Raw genomic sequence first — 13,930 nt, 5'->3', positions numbered from 1 at the left:
GCCACAAAGTTTAGAAGCTCACAGTAAGCAGTAATTTAAAGAATAGTGTGGCTTGTACTCTTATTTCTGAACCCCACTTTCAACACCAGCACAGCTCTGATGTTAGTCTAGACATGACTGGGAGCAGTTTATATTTAGACAGAGAGCTATGTCTATAAATAGGACCACTCGTGTTGGTATAAAGCTTTTATTGGAACTCATTTGGGGTGACCTGCGTAACTCACTTGTATGTGGGCATCTCAGACATTGCCAGTAAAATGTTCATGCCATCGCACACCCACCTGAATCTTGTTTCAGCTGTTCTTCAATAACTGTTTATGGAATTTTCTCCATTTAGTTTCTGTATAGGTATTACATCTGCAGCACTCTACCTGTGTGAGTGTGTTAGCTCAGCTACTAAGGAAGGGGCCTTACATGAAAAAAAAAAAAAAAAAAAAAAAAAAAGGCAAGTTTTAAAAAGTTGTCTCCTTTTTGAAAACATCCTTCACAAGAATTAGATTGTCACCCTTTTAAGCTACAGTACTGCCTGAGCTACTAGAGCCAGATAGAAATCACTCCTGAAGCCTTGGATGCGAGCTTCTCAGCACAACGGTATAGGTGTTTTTAGCCCTGATAGTGATTCATCACATCTTAAAACAGTCACTGGTTTAAGATCAAATTGAGTTAAGTTGTAGACCTCTGAGAAATACAATTCTGCTCTTCTTTAGACCCTCCTTTTCAAAACACTTTCAGCAAAATGGGAGAGAAGAGGAGGTTTGGTTTTTGTGATGTTTTTTTTTCCCAAGTGGAATTTCTATCCTCCCTACTTTGTGAAAGTCTGATAAAGCTTCTCACTGCATTGAAGTGCTAGGAAGGGAAAAAAAAAATAATCAAGCAATGATTATGATTCAAGATTTTTACAAAACAACAGAGGTTCATTCAACATCCACAAACAAATCACCAACTTATTCTGAAAAACAAACACATATGAAAATGTGTATATAGGACATTTCACAACCAAAAGCATTCTAGGAAACACATTCGCTTATTATCAATATAGCTACCCAACATTTCAAACTCTAAAGCAAGTGTATTTGGAGCCATATAGCTTATTTAAGTTTACTAATGCATGAACATTCAAATGTGTGGAAAAGCTTTAATTGAGCTATATTACAGTGAGTAACCATTCAGTATTATGTCAGGCCTTCTCTCATACTTACGTTATAAAAAACTTTCTTTAATCATAACAACCAAACTTTTAATAAAACAAGTCAGCAGCAGTTTGTTTCTTTTTCTGTGAAATACAAGTTCACAGTCTTTACACACATAACCCGCAGGAGCAAAGGGTTTCAGCTCATTCTGAATCTTGGATCAAATCCCCCACTCTTCAAGCAGCAGGGATGTAGCAGGCTGCTATCAGCGACCAGTGACAGTTTTGGTCTCTTTCTTACTGTGACACCACGAAGAAAAAGTCTGAAACCCAATTCTCTTTCCTTCCTCTTTGGAGAGCTTGAACAGGCAGAGCCAAAGCTTTCTGCACAGACCCTAAAGTAAACCATTTCAAGTGTGCTGTCTTCTAAAAGGAGGTAATGACAAACTGCAATAAATGACTAGCCAATATAGCAACAAAAATGAGTACGAATGCCCGCACAAAGAGTACTTCTGGTCAATTTAGTAGTCAGGTAGTCCACAACAATGGATTATCTTGAAGCACTGGATGGCTGGCAGTGCCCAGTCCTGTAAAGGTATTATTTTATTTTTTTTTAATAAAGGAAAAAAAAGTTACTGCCTGTGGTTATATTAATGTGTGAAATGTCAAATCAAGTTTTTTGAAATGTTAAAATATCGTATTGATAAATAGTTTAATAGTACTTTATTTAAAAGTCCTTTAACTTTGTACTTTCTTTTTACTTACTTTTCCTAACATAAGTAGATTTATGGATTTTAGTAGAACAACAAAATAATGGTAAGATTTTTGCACACTTGCATGAGCGAGACATCTAAATGATGCAACACTGATTAAGTGTTGCAGAACTAGGCACGTGACAGACATCTACCATTCTGAAAAACAGTAACACATCACCAGTTTAAGGATCGCGACTATTAAAAGCAAACTGGTTCACATTCAAAATTTAATATTCTTTTATTATTCAGGACACAGCAAGGGATTTCATTTTCCAGACAAGATGTGCAAAATCAGTTATTACAGCTTTCCCATTCTTCAAATTGTTCAACACACACCAACCATAGCAGGTGATCTGGTTTCCCACACACTGGAAGTCTGATATCAATTCATCATCTATCAAAATTGGCTGTGGGAGGTAGGTGGTGAATTTCCCTCCGTAAATCTTGTCTCAGCTTTGTTGGGGAAAAGGCCCACAGAAATATCTAAAAGTTGTAATCACAGTTTTAATCTGTTCACTTAGTGTCTACTGATAAAGTATGAAGAGAGAGGGGAATTGTCATAAAACAAAAGACTTAAAAGTCATGAATCTAGCAAATAGACATACAAAACTCCAGCTTGAATTCTGTATCACATAGTATAAAGTCATTATCGGAGAATGATTATCCATAATCATAACTCTATCGATTCAGTGGATCACACTATGTATTATTTCCAGCTTAATCTGTCATGGTGGAGATCTGAGTATGGCTGATAGGTCACAACCCATGCCCTTTTTGTTATATAAAGCAGTCTTTCCTTGATATACTTGGAAGAATCATTTCCCAGATCAATGTACCATCAGTAAGTAACTCCACTGTTTTCTGAATCAATATATAGTAAGGCATTGTCAATGACCTGAAGATGTTTCATTGACTGCCTGTACTCTTACTATTCTTTTTTTGTTTGTTTCTTCTCTTTCTTTAGAGTCTTTATAAGAATCCTGTCATAAAGTTAAAGAAGAATGTTTTTGTTCGACCCCTGTTGCTAAATTTCATCAGTGAACGATACCAGGAGGACTTCACTGAAGACTACATTAATATGATTTCATTCAACTGCAGTTCAGGCTCATAGGTACCTGCAGAATCTTACAGAACCACAATCTGACTCACAAATACCAAATTAATGCAGGAATGAATCACGCTGGAGAAGGAGGTACAAGCCAAACAGGGCATCAAAAGAAGACCAGAGTTAAAAAAAAAAAAACAAAACAAAACCAAACCCAAACTCCACTCTTCTCAAAAAGACTTTACACTCTAAAAGCGTACGATTTATAAATCCATTTGTTGAGAAAAAGCCAGAAGTTCCGGTGGGCAAGTAATCAAGTCTCCAGCTTCCCAGTAAACTTTTAGCAGATTGTTAGCTTGGCACCCTAGTTAGCTATCTCAGGAGAAAGAGATGAAAGACTATCTGGGGATGTGAAATAAACAACCCTCCACAACTCACAATTCTTAAGAGGGTTAAGGACCAAACCTAATGTGAATTAGATAAAGTTACTACTCCATGACTGGGGAGAGAAAAAAAGTGCACATTAATAAACTTCTTCCCAAGTTCAGGGGCAGAAATTCATACCTTCCAAGTGTCAATGCTGGATCTTTGTGAATCTGCTTTTCACTTCGCCCTGCCAAAAACAAATACATTATAATCAGGATGCAGAAACTTACAGTGGAAAATAATTTTATTTCCACTCTAACAGGAAAGTCATTCTGTTAATTCAGTATTTGCTCACAAAAGGGAGCCCGTCTTACTTCTTAACAGACTAAAATAGAGTTTTTCCCTGAAGTTGCATATACTTGTGGTCAGTTTGTAACAGCGTATCAGAGCTTGACCAGAGAAACCAAGCTAAACAAGCTGGTAAAGGTAATGTGCAAGGAGAGAGGGGATAGGTCTCCTTGTCCAGTTAATACTATCCGCTTTGTCAAAAAAAGTTGTCAGCAGGAGATTATCTTTATTCTGACACTCTGGCTATCCATTTACTTGTGATGACTTAAGAAAAACAAACAAACAAACACCAAACCAACAGCACACAACATACTCTTGACATTGCATTTTGCTTTTCTAAAACCTTAGTCGTCTTCTGCCACCACTATCCTTAAATTACTCTCAATTAAGTCTTCTCTCAGATCCCTACTTCTGCAGCCCACACTTCCGTAACATTACTGACATCCAAGGACCCTTCCACGTACACAAAACACAGCTGTTATTGTAATCCTTTCCCTCAAGGCACTGACCACATAACCCTTTGCTTCAAGTTTTCAATTGTTTTTCTCTTTCTCTAGATTATGTTTAAAATGTCTCACCTGAGTTCTGTGATATTAACAACTCATTTCTACCCACATAGCCTAACCACTTATTGTGTCCTTCTTCCTTACCCTTTTGTTTCCACAAACACTTGTTTTTACTGTAATACTCAGGCACCTCTCACACAGGAAATTCCATTATGCTTCTGCACTGCTTCCCAGGCAAAGATTATCTACACTTGTGAGGCTATTTCTTCCCCTCCTCCAGCAGTAAATCACCATATCAAAAATTAATCCAAATCCACCAAAATACCTCCGGCAAAACCACAAGCCAAAACACAGATGATGTATGTTGCTTGCCTTTCCTCACAGAAACGCACCGTACTGTTTGTTCTCTTTCCCTCATCATAGCCTATATGAAGTTTAAAATAAATACACCTGCACCTGTGAGATGCTGAGTACATACCTACCACGAGTTCAGCTGGACAAAAATGAAATGAAGCCCTAGAGCCAGAGTGGCCTCCAGAGTAAGTATGTTTTCCCCTCCTCTTGCAAAAGAAAAAATGCATTTATTGTTTTTGCAGTACAGCAATACACGTTGTTGTAATAATATATTTTTCACCCAATACCTTTATTTTACTACATACGGTTGGAAGGGAAGGAAAGAGTGATACACACTAAAAGATCAACAGAACACAAAGATTAATGATATGGAGAAAAGAGTACAGAAGGGCTAAAATATAGAATCAAAGGGCTCTCCTCCTCTTGAGCTGCAGCTATTAAAAATCTAGTGAAAGCTCTTTCCCTTCCGTGGCTGGTACAATGACAATATCCCTATCCCATTGCAATCTGTTTTCACTTTGGAGTGCACAGATAGAAGACAGACCAAAGAAGGAAAGTAAATACTGGTCCTAGGAAAACTTATTTTTGGAGTGACAAGATCTATTTATTTATTTTTTTACCATGACAGCAAATGGTGCCAAAGACAACACGAACAAGGAAACTTTTGAGGAGGAAGATGAAGGCAGAGGAAGTACCTGTCCCAGGGACTGGTTAAACATAAACCCAGACCTCTTTCAGTGAAACAAAGGAAGCTTTCTGTGTCTCAGCTGCCTTAATGAAATAACCTGAGCCCAAACAGCAGACTTAATTCTGCAAGTTCTCCACCTTTTTGAACATAATTTCTCCTCCTACTCCTCAGATCAGAGGGGTTTGATTTACTGGGTCTACCTCTGATTTCAGCTTTATTGCAAGTAAAATTTAACCCTTCCTTCCAAAGACCCTTTAGTATCTCTTTACTAAATAACGTAACCCACAACTTTCTTGTAGCACTTCTGAAGGTGAACAGTTTGGCTTATCAAGAATAACCTACTGGGATGCAAATTCCGCTTGCTTTCTTTACATGCTGCCAGGTTTATGAGAGCAAGTCTGTCTGTGTTTGACATTTGCCGGGAAACACTGCATGGCATAATTACTATTGTAGAACATTTTATATTCCTGTAAATTCAGACTACAACCCTGAAGTGCTTACAAAGTAAGATAAGATGCAGGGATAACTAAGCAGAAAGGAAGGGCTGTAGAGAAAAAGTAGATTTCAGAAAGAAAAGCATCAATGGCAGGTGAAGACAGTGAGGCTATCCAAACTGACTGGGACACAGTCTCACAAGCGCGAAGTCCCAAAAAGGAAGAAAAAGAAGAGGAGAAACACTGTAAAAGGATACAAGCAACCTGCTTCATTAAAATATAAAATCAGAGGTGAAATTCTAGGTAGTGTGGTTCCTAAAACATCAGCTGTGTTTCTCTACCACTGTAGGAAGTATTTCCACTGAACTGCAACAAGTATCACGTTACAATGCATATAGATGGGAAGTCAAAATCTCTGGGGATTTACCTTATTTTACTGTGATCTTGACCTACAGAACAAGAGGAAGGATTGGAAGATCTAAACTATCTTAACTTTATAATGTGTTGTTGAGAAGGAGGCAGGAGGGAGGGAAGGAGAAAAATCAGTAGATTACTCCCGATTCTTCATCATTCAGACCAAAAGCTTCATTTATATTGGGGGGGTGGGGTGTAAGATTCCAAAATAAAAATTAATAGACTATTCCTGTAAATTCCCTCTACATATGAATAGCAACGTGTACACTGAATGCAAATTATTTCTGTCAGATGCCTGATATGAATGACTCTAAAGAACATGGAATAACAACAGCCCCCTTTTTGCTAATACATCTGAACATATTACTGAAAGCATCTTTCTCAAGTTTTCCATAAATTCTTCCTTTCACCTTCAATTACCTTACTTTAAATTGAATGATCCATGTTCCTCACAGGTATCAATCATGAGAAAGATAGTAGTATTCATGACAGTTGTCCTAATGCACATAAAAAAACCCAGATTATTTGATAGGGATATGTAAGCAAAATCTTTGCTGCTTTAGGTATTGACACTGAAACTTCTTGTTAAACATTTCTCTTTGTACAATTGGTAAATTTGATTATGAGTTCAATTTTTGCATAGTAAAGCTCATCCAGCCATTTTTAATTTCAAATTGGTTTGCACTCCATCATGACTAGCTGAATACTACAAAAACCTTTGACATTGTGACCTCATAAATCATGGACAACAGAAGAAATGCTCTTAGAAGCAGGGAACTGTAGATAAGAGACTTTCTTCCCCAGTTGACTGTACTCTGTCAGCTGTAACTATGTGCAAGAGTCCATACTTGCAAATTACACAAAACATGCATCTGAACTACCCTTCCATGAAATTCTTTTCTTTGTTAAAATGACAGTCACTGGTACAAAAGCTCAGAAGAAAGTGGCTGAAGTTGAGCAAGCATTCTGGTTTCCTTCAATGTAACATACAGCCATCATTTAAAAACTTCGTAATTTAAAAAAACCCCTTGCTGTACTCCACTGCCAAGCTGCAGTCAGTAGGCAACATTTCTAACTATAGAAGGGATTTTCATAGGCTATCCATCCACTACGTGAATCTGTAAAAGAAAATCCAAAACTATTTCAGACTTGAGTGAACTACAGCATTCAATTCCATATTATTTATACATAGTGAGGTCTTAAAAAAAAAAACCACCCACAAACGAACTAATGACAAGTAAGAGGCATTTCAATTACCAAAGACCTATTTCAATCTGACATCTAAATATCTGATGTTAGATGGCTACTGCTCGACAGGCTGATCATAGTAATTTCACTCCTTCATTGTTCGCCAGGACCTCTCATTATGTGCATGCACTGTGTGGGTCTAAACCACATTGGAGACTACTGGACACTGTCAACATTGCAAGAAAAAAAGTTATTCTGTCTTTGAACAAAACAGAACACTTTACAAACATCAATGAACACAACACAGCAGTCCTTTGGAATACTGCCACTTTACACATGAGGAACGGCGAGCACGAGGGACTTGCCCACGGTCACGTGAAGTCCGTATCCATAGCAAAGGAAGAATGATTCTTCTAAATCTCAATTTGGCTCTTTAATTACTACAGTGGGTGGTTTTGTGGTTTGTTGTTTTGTTTTGTTTTGGTTTGTTTTTTTTCCTACTGGTGAAACAAACAACTGAATACACTAAACTTGAGGAAACAATGTTGTTTACTAAAGGAATAGAACTTGAACAACACAGAAAATACCTTTATCTTCTAAAATAAGAAAAATTACCAGCATTGCCATCACCCTTAGGGGGAAATGTGTGTCCGTCAAGTACAGTCAACACAGGTTTTCCACTATACCTGCTGTAACAACATTCTCTCCAAGAAAACAACTGTGTCGGTACTGAACTGAAAAGGTGAATGATGGCATTTGGATCAAAACCATAATGCCACCAACTTTTCCTATTTCTCAGAGATCCCCTATGCTGAAATAGTCCTAATGAGCTGGGCAAGCACTGTTTAGTTGATTGGAGCTGCACAGCAGCAGCAGGTAGAATACTGAAGTAGCAGCAGTGGCTCTTCTGATCCACTGACCACTTTCAGTCTCTTGAACAATAAAGGGCTTTTTCTCCTGAAGCAAAGATCTTTCATAGTGAAGTATGTATAAACGTGTACACACATATCTAAGTGCTTCCTTCCCAAACAGGTCTATCTTTATTTCCTTGCTTTAGAAAGCTGTCAGAGCCTGTTTTTTACCAGTCTAATTCAGCTGCAATACATTCACAGCGTTGGATTGCTTGGATGGACTAGAAAACAGGGTGTGTGTTCATCTGTAGGTACAACAGTGTGTAAGTAAAACTCCAGCAGTCCATGCTAGAAACAGAGCTATGAAGGACGCGTGACTGAAGCTGCAGGAGCGAGTGAATCCAGAGAGGCAGCTTTTTTGCCGGTGCTGAACTGCTCCATGGTGCTGAGGCTCTGGAACCCTGAATTACAGCCAGCCTGACTGAGCATCCTCTGCAAGTTGCATCAGTAACTAGAACTAAGTCCACAGAAATGAGTTTGCCTCCCATTTAAACAGAGGCAAAAAGCACAGGAAGAATATTGAACCCTTATTAATCAATATTAACATTTTTCCTGATGAGTTCTCAGAAACTCAAATTCCAGCTTCAGAACCTGAAAGCTTCCAAATTAACCAAACTCACTAAATAACTTATCTCCTATACTTACTCATTTGTAGAACTGCCACACATACTCTTTGCCAGAGTGAGAGAAAAGAGACCAAGGGACTGCCACTGGCTTTACAAAACATGTACATTTGGGAGGAGAAGTATCCCAAACCTTCTAACTGGTAATAATCAGTGCCACCTACGGCTGATGTTGCAGAAGCAAATATTCAAACAAAGAAAAAAACATGTTTGGAACTTTTAGTGAGCTATAAGAGATTTTTTCAGATGGCTTCAAGAGAATAGATTATAAAAAGATTAATAATGCTGTCTACTCTAGATCATTTACCTAAACCAGGTCCATTGTTTCTATGTATTTACGAGAACATCTTAGAAACACACAAAAAGTTCTAAGTGCAGCTTTACACTTTCTTATCTTACCACACTCACCCCCTCAAGTATGACTGATCATGTTTTTATTAATGGCTCCATTGCAACCATTCAATCCAATTCTGCTGATGTGGATGCTTTGGTGATCAGGAAAAAGATTCCAGAACTTATTTCATCAGGCCTGGTAAGGTCCTCCCCCATCACTCCAACAGAGTATCACCAACACTTTTAATTTTCAGGGAAAGTTAACCAACACAACAGACAAAATAATTCCCTCCAGAGGTTTCAAAGCAGTTTCAGTTGGGTACACAAGGCCATTAATTACACAACTGCCTTTAGCATTAGCAGGAATCTGGTAGCTACAGCACTGGTTGAGTTAAGGCTGCCTTCAATAACTGCAAAAAAAAAAAAAAAAATCTATTTACTTAGAGAAGTTATGCAACACCTCAACTTCCTCTTTTCCTTACTATGGTAAAGCATGATAACAGAAGGAAAGAGGGTGGTAGAGATGGGGAACAGGCATTTCACAATCTCAAGCAGGGCACAGCTACCTTTCAAAAATGTACCTAAACTGCAATTTGCATCTAAAATCTGCTCAAATTGATGAAATGCTCAAACACCAACTCTTACTTAAAACTTGATTAAATATTTCCAGCCAGGAAAGGCAGTGTTGCACAATTAACCAGTGTTGGAATCAACTGCATGCCTCCAACGTAAAGTGAGGGTGTTTTTTAAAATTTTATTAATTTTATATGGTTGCTTTTTTGGGGGCTTTGTTTGGTTCCCCCCCACCCCCAAATACAGTAGTCCAGTCCAGGCACTGCTGTATTCCAAAATTCACATCAAGATTTTAGTGTTATCAGGCATGCTTATTCAGTAGAGATGCAAGTAAAAGTTTTAATTCTGCAAATATCCTTATACTTTTCATTTTAAGAAAAGAAAACCAGGAAAAATCACATGCTACCCAAACTGATATATTCCACAGCATTAGGAAAACTGAGACATCAAAACCACACACTCATCGGTCCTGTTTTAACTGTAATCTAAAGAATCTACCTCATATCTCTATTGTTACACTAGTAATTGAAAAACAAACAAACAAACAAACAAAACCCACCCCACAACTCCCACAACTGGCTCTACTAGAAAAAGGAATTATAAGATGTCTCAAAGCAGTCACAGCAATCTTGACTGGTAAAATGTTTTCAAAGACTTGGATTTAATCACATGTCATTTTCTTTCCCTCTAATCATTCATTTAAAGTCATAGGTTGAATTATTTATGAACAAAAGTTAATTGCATCGAAATGCAGTATTGCCCTATATTTATCTAAAATCTTCTTCAGAACTCAACCACCTGCCACTAAGTGGTTAAAATCTACAAAAAGTCAATACAGAATTTAATATAAGATTTAACCATTTCTGCAGTATTACTGCAATTAACTTTCAAAATCTTCTTAGATATGGTCAAGTCCCTTGATCTTACAATCTGCCGTGTAAAACGTGCAACTGTTTTTAACGACTTTTGTTAACATTACAACATGTGTTTCTGTTTCAAAAAAAATCCAGGGGAAAGAATAGCTCACAGAATATTTGCTTTGAATAATAAGTTTTGACTAATTAGTTGTAATTAAAGTCATAATTATTTGAGTACAGTCACATCACAGAGCCTCCCTATCCAGGGTTCCTCGAAATTTTCTCAGCTGTCAAAGATCAAGACTTGCATATATACGGGTGCATTCACACTCTTTGCAAGGTGTAAAATGTAAGATCAAGGGTACACTCATATAAATATACTGCACATCTATAAAGTGTTAATCCTAAATCGGCAAGACCATATGACAGAAGTAACTATTACAGTGCATGCCTGCTCCTCAGCATACAGCACTTTCCAAGTCCCTCATTTCCTTAAAGCAACTCATTTACTTGTAACCTGCCAGGACAAAGAGTAGAGAGAGGATTTTGCAAATACCTCTGTGGCTTGTGCATGGTGATAACACACCAGGAAAGATGGATTTTCATTTTCTCATCAAGTTATTAGACTAGGTTTACATGCAGATTTAAATGCTCAGGAGGAGTCTGCCACCTGTCCTAAACTTAATTAGCCTGGAATGTCTGCATGACAAGAGCAGATACTTCAGATGTTTTGGAGTGACCACAAGCAAACATTCAAATAATCACCAACACAACTTCAGTGATGCCAAGAAGGAAGCACTAAGCACAGCTCTCTGTGAAACAGCCTGAATTTTATTAATGGAGTGCTTCATGCTTCCTATCAAACACAAAACTGACATCAGCTGAGCATCTATAAAACCAGAGAATCAACTGTGTAAGTCTGCAACTGAGTTAAGGAAATGAAGAGCACTAGCTTTCTCATTAAAATACAGGTGCATAGTTACACATTATTGGGGGGGGGGGGGGGGGGGGGGGGAGGAAGGGGAGGGAGAGATGAAGGCTCAAATCCTGTCAGACTTTTCCTCAGCTTTGTTCTTGATCTGTTTATCATAGCAGCACATCTAAGATTTTCCTGTATTTATGCCACCCCTCACATACCCACTCATGCAGCATATTAAAAACTAGGAAAAAAACCCACATTTTCATTTAAAGAAGCAAACACATATCCATGTGCAAGTGTATTTCAGATTTATCATCTTGCTAAAGGCTAAACCAAAACCCCCTTAAAATGTTAATTAGAATTTTATCTGTGTAGGTACGTAGCAACTACTGACACAGATGTCAGTAACTGAATATAATACAGAGAATTCAGTTATCCATCTCCTTACGTTGCCATTGGCACACACAATAAATTTGTCTCATTAGCAGGGGCTACTTAGTTCATTGTAGTAAACAAAGCTGCCAATACGACAGCCTCGCATACTTTTCATTCATTCACATATTTTTCTTTACTTAGACTTCTAGCATGTGCCATAGAAGAGCCAAATGTTAAACATTCCTGGAGTGTCACAATATGTAATACAATAAAACAGATTACAACCATACCTTTCTTTCACAGCAGTGGTGCCAAGCACAGGTACACTGTAGCAATCAATTTGTTCTGCAGACAGTAAGGCTTTCATAGAATACTAATGCAAAATCTCTTTTCTTTCTCCTTCGACTTGACTCCCCAATGCCCGGGTCCCGACCAATACAAGGAGGAGGGCAAAATGCCTTCTGCTGAGATAACCACAACTACTAATCAAGTATACGTGTACAAGGGCACGGGATTAAACCTCGACCAGGCTTGACTCGGGCACCGAGAGCAGCTAAACACATGCACAGCAAGGTCAGAATTAAACACACACGCGCGCGCATCTACTTGAGTGAACTAATTTATCACACTTTACCACTGACGGCTTTTTACCTCGGGGGAGTAAAATTACATCCTGGTGAACTGACGAGGTTCAGACACAACAGCTCCCAACAACAAATCAGATCCCACAGAAATGGGAACCGTGCTCCGAGGTGAACACCCCTCTCCCGGCTTCACAGGCTGTTTCAGAAACTCGGTGCCTGCCGCGTGTGCCTCTGAGTGTGCGCGTGTGCATGTGTGCACACGCGCGTGTGTGCGAGACGCACCATTAAGCAGCAGCTGAAACACAATGATAGCGTTGAAGTTCAAAACCAGGCAGTAACTCCCTTCGAGAGACTTTTCTTTTTGATTCTATTTATCTTTACTTCTTAACATAATCAATCTATCAAGTCTAATTACTCCAGAAGAAAGCATTTTATTATTGTCTAACATAGCAAATGTCAAACAAGCTGTTCATTTACCTTGAAGTTTATTAGCATAGAAATGCAACACGAAGATGCTCTCAAAATATTGTCACTTGTATTCACAACATTTTCGAAAACCCACTTAGCAGGTTTTTATTGCCTGGCATAGCTGGATACTGTATTAGTTCCTAAAATAGGCACGGCATTATCTTAACTGTATCGCCCTTGAGCTAAAGTAAGACTTTTTTTTCAAATGTTCAATTTATATTTAACTTTTCTCTTTGGTTCTTTTTATTCAAACACTTCTCCCACATTCCAGACAGCCGTACATATGTGGAGACATGTGTTTTCATAAAGGTCCATACACGTGCATTTCAAGTAGGAGTGAAATTTGAAATGATGAAATTTAAAAGCAGGCATTTTTCTTCCCCCCTCCTTAAGTTCTGCCCCATCATGCATCCTTCCTAGCATTTTCCTTACAGTACATGCAGATGTACATTTTAGCAAAAACATTGAGACAAACCCTATAAATTACCATCGGCGGGGTTTTAGCAACACTGCTTTTCATGTGATCTGTATTGAGAAGAAAACACTGTACAAATACTCCCCAAAATAACCATGAAAATAACGTTTGGCACTTCATCTAGAATAAATTAACAAAATATTTTTGAAACATCAGTGGCTTCGCAGAGACACCAGGAAAAAGCAGCATTAATCAATACTGATGAGTTTGTCCTTGACATACTGACCGTGTCATCGGGCTATTGTCATGTGATATCATGTCATTTCCCCACCTGGCTCATGACCTTGTCCTTTAAATGACCCAAAGCTTCCCTCAAGTAGCAGGAGGCCCCTCCCCGCTGTCTCAGCAAGGTCGAACGGGTCAGCGTGTCCTCATCTATAATCCACCACCATTTGTCAGCAGGGAGGCTGGAGGAGGCAGGCTTGCTACAAGGGGAGAATGCCCAATTAGGCAGCTGTCACACAAAGCATAGGCTGCAAAATTATCCCCTGTCAAAAGAAAGAGCAGCTGCGGGTGCCAATTACAGCAACCTTTCAACCCTTTAGGTACTGGAAACTACGCAGAAGTAAATGAAGTACAATTAGT

The 13,930-nt window shown here is 38.4% G+C and overlaps 1 protein-coding gene across 15 annotated transcripts in view; it reads right to left on the bottom strand.

Annotated features, from left to right (window-relative positions):
* Positions 1 to 13,930, bottom strand: part of NRIP1 (nuclear receptor interacting protein 1) — a 143,990-nt gene that overhangs the window by 20,739 nt on the left and 109,321 nt on the right. For 6 of the 15 annotated variants that reach the window (XM_032989788.2, XM_032989789.2, XM_032989790.2 and 3 more), the window contains one exon: positions 3,494 to 3,542. The exons of 3 other annotated variants lie outside the window; for them this stretch is intronic. The gene's annotated coding sequence lies outside the window, so the exon portion shown is untranslated. Of the gene's footprint in view, positions 1 to 281; positions 307 to 3,493; positions 3,543 to 12,108; positions 12,244 to 12,469; positions 12,665 to 13,616; positions 13,642 to 13,930 lie in introns of those variants that run through there. 6 more of the 15 variants (XM_032989796.2, XM_032989795.2, XM_032989794.2 and 3 more) reach the window with 6 other exon arrangements.

Source organism: Tyto alba, unplaced genomic scaffold, assembly GCF_018691265.1.
Source record: "Tyto alba isolate M040663 unplaced genomic scaffold, T.alba_DEE_v4.0 Super-Scaffold_14, whole genome shotgun sequence".
NCBI lineage: Eukaryota > Metazoa > Chordata > Aves > Strigiformes > Tytonidae > Tyto > Tyto alba.
This window is presented reverse-complemented; position numbering and strand designations above follow the sequence as displayed.